The sequence below is a fragment of the Lasioglossum baleicum genome, unplaced genomic scaffold, assembly GCF_051020765.1.
Source record: "Lasioglossum baleicum unplaced genomic scaffold, iyLasBale1 scaffold2551, whole genome shotgun sequence".
NCBI classification, from domain to species: Eukaryota; Metazoa; Arthropoda; class Insecta; order Hymenoptera; family Halictidae; genus Lasioglossum; species Lasioglossum baleicum.
The window spans coordinates 1-7087 of record NW_027471610.1 but is presented as its reverse complement, the minus strand read 5'-3'; positions in this window follow the sequence as shown (position 1 = coordinate 7087).

Below are 7087 nucleotides of genomic sequence, written 5' to 3'. Positions count from 1 at the left end.
TTTACTGCAAAAATAATGTAATACAGTATTCGTCATACTCGATAAACTATGTTCGTTTCGATGTTCAATAGAGAAAAGGAAAAATCGTGTAAAACACTTGAGTTCTTTTGTTAGCGATTGCGTACCCTTTCGACTAAAAAAAAAAAAAAAAAAAAAAAAAACAAAAAAGAATAAAACGAAAAGTTGTGCATAAGAATGTTCGTTTAATCGATTTAAAACGATCGATGTTTCGAGTCAATTGAACACGGTCACAAGGAATATAACACATGTTTTGACCATCCCTAATACTTTTACATAAGGTTATTCTCTAGAGGCATGCGCCCTATGCGCAGCAGCAATAATATCGTAAATAGGTAAGTTTCTTTATATTACTTAATAATGTTTTTTTTCATCCACGGCTCCGTGTGATATAATATAACTTCTGGTCTATACACGTAAGCGCATTATTATCTTCGATACGATTGCTAAAGAGTCTATGACACATCGCACAGAAGGCGACAAAGGATAAGAGAAATGGGGATGGAAGTGTACAGAACGGGGCGACGTCAATGGTCAATGAGATCGGTCATACTGTATCCTGTTCGTCCAATATGACATACTTTTAAGCCCCTTCCTTTTTTCGTGTGCTGATTGGTACGTTCTAACTAGCCTGACGTAATAACGTTAATAATAATTGATAGCAGCGATAATAGTAGTAGTAGAGTAGTGATAATAATAATAGTAGTAATAGTGGTGATAATAGTATAGTAGTAATAGTAGTAGTAGCAGTAGTGGTAGTAGTAATTAATAATAAGTAATAATAACATAATAATGACAATAATAGTAATAATAATGATAATATAATAATAATGATAGCCATACTAATGATGATGATGATAGCAATAATGATAATAATAATAAAATTAATGAATAATAATAATTATAATAGTAATAATAAAAATAATAATTATTATAATAATAATAAAGAATCAAAATAAGAATATTAAAAATTTTTTTATAATATACATAGTGCTAAGATGATAATAATGATAATAATATGTTACATCCTGCTATGGGAAATTATATTACACTAGGGATAAACACTATTTTAGGTAGTCCTTTCGCACTTTTTTTCACTAGAGGTCTAGATCGTAACTTTACTTTCTAGTTCGACACGAGCGGCAGCAGCAACAGCGGCAGCAGCAACTATTGTTACAAGTAATATAATACATAGGTATTTATATAGAGCAGTATTATACAAAAAACACATCACATACCGCGCGGACCAGAATCGGTCACCATTTTATAATGTTTTTACTTTTTGTTTTCTTCGTCTTTACGCAGATATATATCGTTAAATAATTAAAATCACAGTAGTTATGCCCTCGCTGGCTCGCTTATAATTTATACAGTATCATTAATATCTAAGCCTTACTTAAAATAGCTCGTGTATTATAGTGGTAGGGTACGTTAGTTTTTTTTTTTTTTTAATCTTCCTCTATTCTCTTACTTACGAAATCGACTGTCCATCTAGAGCAACGGTAGGTATATTTTACTGTTTTCCTAGAGGAGGGACGAGTGTGAGTTTTTTGTTCCATCTTTTTCTTTCTTTCTTTTTTTCCTTTAAATTTTTTTTTTTTTTCACAGTGAGGACATCGCGTGGTTTTTATTAATCGAAGGTCTTCACTAAGGGCTGGGGTTGTGCCTGACCCGCTTGTCAGAAAGACCAAGAGTGACGTCGGTCGATCTCACAAACGTCGTCAGTAACGAGCGTACCACGAGCCATTCCATCGAGAATGGAACTCGCCATCGCGAAGTGAACCGGTGAAGAAAGGCACGCTCGGTGATGTTCACACATTGACCGTGCTAGCCTCTCTACGCTACACAACCCCGTACCTACGTTTTAGGCCTACGATCTAGAAAATCGGCACGATTAGCCGAAGAATCCGTTTGATTGTCACTGATATAATTCCAGATGAGAAAGCTTCCTTTCCCTTGGAAATACTCTCATCGTTTGTTGTACGATACTGCACTTCTTGGGGGGGACACTCCAGGCTTCATGCCACATGCGAAGCGTCCTACAAGTGCGTGAAGGCGAGAAGTATAGGTAGATTGTAATCCAATAGACTACTGGTTGGCCTCAAACCGTGGCAATGACGATGAGCAAATGAGCGATCTTTGCGACACGGTGCAACAAATCCGGCGCTATTCGCGCCAAGCTCTCGTTTGCGAAGTCACATGATGGGAAAATATGAACTACGTATGCAGGCTGTAAACAAAATTAATTGCATATTTATTTCTGGCAACGACTCTTCGTCATCGTTTTGATAGTTTATTTGATAAACTCGAACAGTTAATCATCAGTAAATAACTTGAAAGAAATGAATTCATATTGGAAATATTAATTTATATCTTCTTTACATACTTGTTGTGATCCTGGTGCAGCGATATTAACAATTCCAGCGGCTTGTTTTTGTTGTAAATACATTATAAACCCAGTCTGAAGATTTTTACTTTGTTGCAGTACATCAACTTCGTCTCGACCACAAGGAAGCGCAAGAAGCATACAGTGTTCGTTGTCCATCTGAAGAAAGTGAAAGTTCAAACAATTTGTTAATTCGTACATTCAGAATATATTATAAAATATCCAAGAAGTTTTTCTCTAGTATATTTATACACGCTTTATCAATCATCGGTGATAAAGATATTAAAAATAATATAATATTTTTCAATACATACCTGCATCTTTCTTGCTACTCCTTCAACTTGAGTCTGTTCCAATCTCATTCTCTGTGCGATTCTCAGTGGTGGAGTTGAGCCATCGCTGTTACATGGTAAACTGTCTCTTGCCACATTGGGATTGCCAAAAACAAAATGCATTTGTACTGCTGCTTGGTCGTTTTTAAGGGCCAATAGTCCCTGCCACATAACCGGATAACGTTGCAACAACATCTGAAACGAGTCTGCTTGTGGTGGCACTTGGGAAGCATGAGGTGGCGTGACCACTTGGTGTTTTCTAGGCCTATCCGGTGTGATAGCTCTGTCGCTTGGTGCTTCGCTAGCAGCAATAGGGTATTGAGAACGCAAATGCGCCGGTGGCGGTTCGTAGAAGCCACCTCTAGTAGCTGCTGGTGTACCAGTTAAAGATGGATTATTTCCTGCATTATATTGTGGTGGTGGTGGTGGTAGTCTCACTGTTCCGTGCATCATGTATACTTGAGCTACTTGAGGACTATCGGTAGTGCGATCTTGCGGTGTTCTTGTGCTACGTCTCAACTCTAATGGTGGGCTGTGACTATCTTCTATGCCTGTTTCAAGTTTGGGGTCTAATGGTAAATGAGGAGATCGGGTTTCTTGAATGTGGTACGCTATACGTGGGGCTGTTAAGACCTCCTGTTGTGCACGTAGATACTGATACTGGAGCATTTGTGGATGCATGTAATGAGGTGGTAGTTCTCCACTTCTAGTCAGTCCTGCATAGTGGTTCACAACGTCAGCCTGTTTGTGAGAAATATTATGAATAAAATTATTTCACAGTAACGGCATCGATTTACATATTTTATTGACATTGGTAGAACACTATTTATTAAATGTTTAACATAATGCACTTTAATAAAAGTGAAATAAAGTTAGCATAGTAAGTACCTGAGAAGCATTAGCATGATGATGGGCAGGTGGGGGCAATGGAGGACTCTGGGATCGATGTGGGGGAACAAGTCCATATTGGCCCCCTGGTGATGGAGTAGCACCCGCACTCCCATGCTAGCCAAAACCAAGCCAAGTTAGTTCGTGTATTGATATATTTTTGGGAAATATATATGTATGTTTTAATGTACATAGTTACACACAATCCGGCGTATTAAACTTGCTATTCGACCGTAACGAGGTCAGATTAATTTGATTCAAATTTAAAATAAGCATGGGTCATGTATGAACATTATGTAACTTATTCTATTTTCGATATACGATTTCATGTGATATAATACACCATGAACACTATACTTACCAGCGGTGCTTCGTAACTCGATATTGGTACTCCACGTGCTTGGGGACTCGCAGTTGGAACCATAATGCAGCCAGACATGGATACTTCTACTTTTGGTGGTTCCATCGTTCCCGTTACCTATAATCATTGAAGAAATAAAAATCAGTTGTACCTTTTAGTAATTATCAATACCTTTTCTTTAAAGGACGATATTACTTCCAGTTTAAAGTTATATATAACAAAAACTAATTCTTACCGGTGGTTTTGGTGCTGGAGGTCTTGAACAGCTCACACTGGCAGGTTGCGGATTCATCAGATGAGGTTGGGTAGGTGGACTGGCCACTGCACCTGTGACCATTGGTGGGACCACTGCCTGTAGCAAGTGAGCCTTTGGGTTCAAAGGATGAGGTTGGCCATTGATAGCCTTCAATGCTGTTGGCTGGGAGACAGGTTGATGGATTCTAGGTGTTGGTGTGGTAGTTACATTAGCTGGATGGACATTCATAGATAATTTTTGAGGAAGGTTCACAATCGTGGACGTCTGCTGTTTGGCTGCTTGCAAAAGATGCTGTTTTGGATTCGGTGGGACACCAGTCGTGTTGTTCAGGACCGGTGACATAGGCTGACCTTGTCCTTTTCCATTCGTGGCTGCGCTAATCTGAGGTGTTTGCTTAGCACGTGGGCTCAAACTAGGAGATACCACTCTATTACTAGAGACTTGTAGGTGGAGACCTTGCACCGCTTGCGTTGGTTTCACGATGTTCTGCACCACGGATTGAGCAGGCACGCTAGGAACCGCTGGTTTCGTGATAACCACTTGCTGCTGTACCGGTGTAGCCAATTTACTGGCGTTCAAGACGTGAGCCTTGAGACTTGTGGGTTTCGACTGGGTCGAGCAAGTAGGTGTAGTCTGTGGTACTGCTGCTGTTGTCGTAGCTATAGGTGTAACCGTGGTGGAAGTTGTAGTTGACTGGGCCATACTGACCGTGGAAGTAACCTGCACCGCTGGAGACTGTGGCTTCGTGATAACACTGGTCTGTGGTTGGATCTGTTGGCTCGGAACTGGTTCTGCTGGAGGTTGTTCCTTCTTAGGTTCTTCTGTAATCGTCAAATTCTCTGGTTGAACTGGTTTCGGTCGTAACGCTTCAGTTGTACTGGGAGTGGTGTTGACAACGTTGACAGCTGGGGTGGTGTTTCTCGCATCGCACGTTGCTCTGCTCACAGCCTGAGTCTGTCCGGAAGATGTAGAAACTGGAATGTACTGACCTTCCTCCGACTCCCTCATAGGTATCAACATTCCAGTCACTGGATCTATCAAAGTCATAGGCTCGTGAGAGACCGGTTTCTGCGTTGGTGACGGCGCTGGTTGACTACTAGCCTCCTCCGTCTTCGGAGCTTCTTCTCGAGGAGGTACGCTCTCTTCCTTATTCTGCAGCTCTTGTGGTGCAGGTGGTGTCTCCTTTATCTTCATCAATTCTCGGAACTCTTCGTCGTCGTCGTTCTCCGAAGTCCTTCGCGCAGATTTGCTGCGGACGCCTCTTGGTGACTTTCTGGGCTCTGTTAGATGCACCGTGGTTTGTACGTTCCGAGGAGAGTTGTTATGCCTGGTGCTTCTTCTGGTAGCATGGACGTTGCCCGTAGATCCCCCAACTACTCCTTTGTTCGCCGTAGAACTGCGCACGACATCCTCGATCACGTCGTCGATGGTGTTCCTGCTTCCATCCTTTTCAGCCAATCTTCTGGATTTCCTGGTATTCGCGGCTGGAGGGACGAACTCTTCCGGCGGCACTTCCTTCACCGCAGCTATAGGTGTTGCTGGCTGCGCGTTGGGTCCTGCCAAGCTAGGTACTGGAGACTTTATCGTGAGTATCAATCGTGGGCGTCCTGCGTTGTCTTCCTCGCTGTCATCGTGGAACTCGTAGACGTCTGCCGGCAGTTTGTTCTTTTCTACGTGATGTTTGCTTCCTCTAGACGTCCTAGGTCTCCGCTTATGAACAACAGTAGCGGTGTTCCTACTGCTCCGCCTGGTGGTGACCCCACCGCGGCTGCTGGTTCCACGTTTGCTCTTCGTTCTACCACGACGACTCTTGGTCGACTCGCTTTCACAGGTCTCCACTCCTTCGTCCTGTTCGTCGTTCGCCATGAAGTTCTTCTTGTTCTCAGTTTCCGGTGTTTCCGTATTGAACCACTCGGACTCGTTGGCCTTTGGCTGTTCCTGCGTCTCGTTGTTAGTAGTCTGACCATGCTGCGTTTCCTCATCCCCGTCATTGCCTTCGCCATCGCACAGGGCATCCACCTTCTTTATCACGCTCTCAATGTTCACTTCTTTCGCCGACCAATAATCGCTGTCCTCTTTGCTATCCGCTGGATCCTCCTTGGACACGTCGATGGCAAGCGGGTCTGTGCTTGGTTCTTTCAGTGGATCTTCGACTGGTTCTTCCTCCATATCAGCTTCTTCGTTCTCCTTCACGACTTCCTCATCCTTCACCTCGTTGCTCGTGACCTCTGTCTTCACCGGAGCTTCCACTTCCATCTTGGGGATCAGATTGCTGTCCGTGGGTTCTGATTTTGGTATGCACGGTAGTTTCTCCGACTTGACCAATTCCTGTGGCTCTACCTTGGGTGGTTTGGTGTCTACGTTAGTGCTCGGTTGGTTCAACGGATGTTCCGGCTCGTTGCTCGGGAATTCCTCCTTTATCGCGGTGTCCTCGTGCTTCAGGACGTCGGATGGCTCGTCTTTTACGATGTCCAGAGGCTGCGTAGGCTGTATAGGTGGAGTGAGTTGCATAGGTTGAGCTGTTTGCGCTATCTGTGCATCAGGATCCACTTCTAGCTCTTGTTCAGGTGGCAGACGCGACTCTATGCACTCGGTGGTGTTCTGTTCGCTGATCGGTGATGCTGATAAAGAGGGAACCGTGGAGGGTACTGCTCTGGCGATGATGGCTTGCGAAACTGTGGACACCAATGGGATGTGAGGCTTGGATAGCTGGCTGCTTTGAAGCACCGGTGAGTGTCTTTGGCTGCTGCACAGAGGCAGTGACGTCTGTGTGATGATGCATTTCTCTTCTGGCATGGAAACCGTGACAGTAGATGCAATTTGTTGAGGGACTATGGGTACAACTG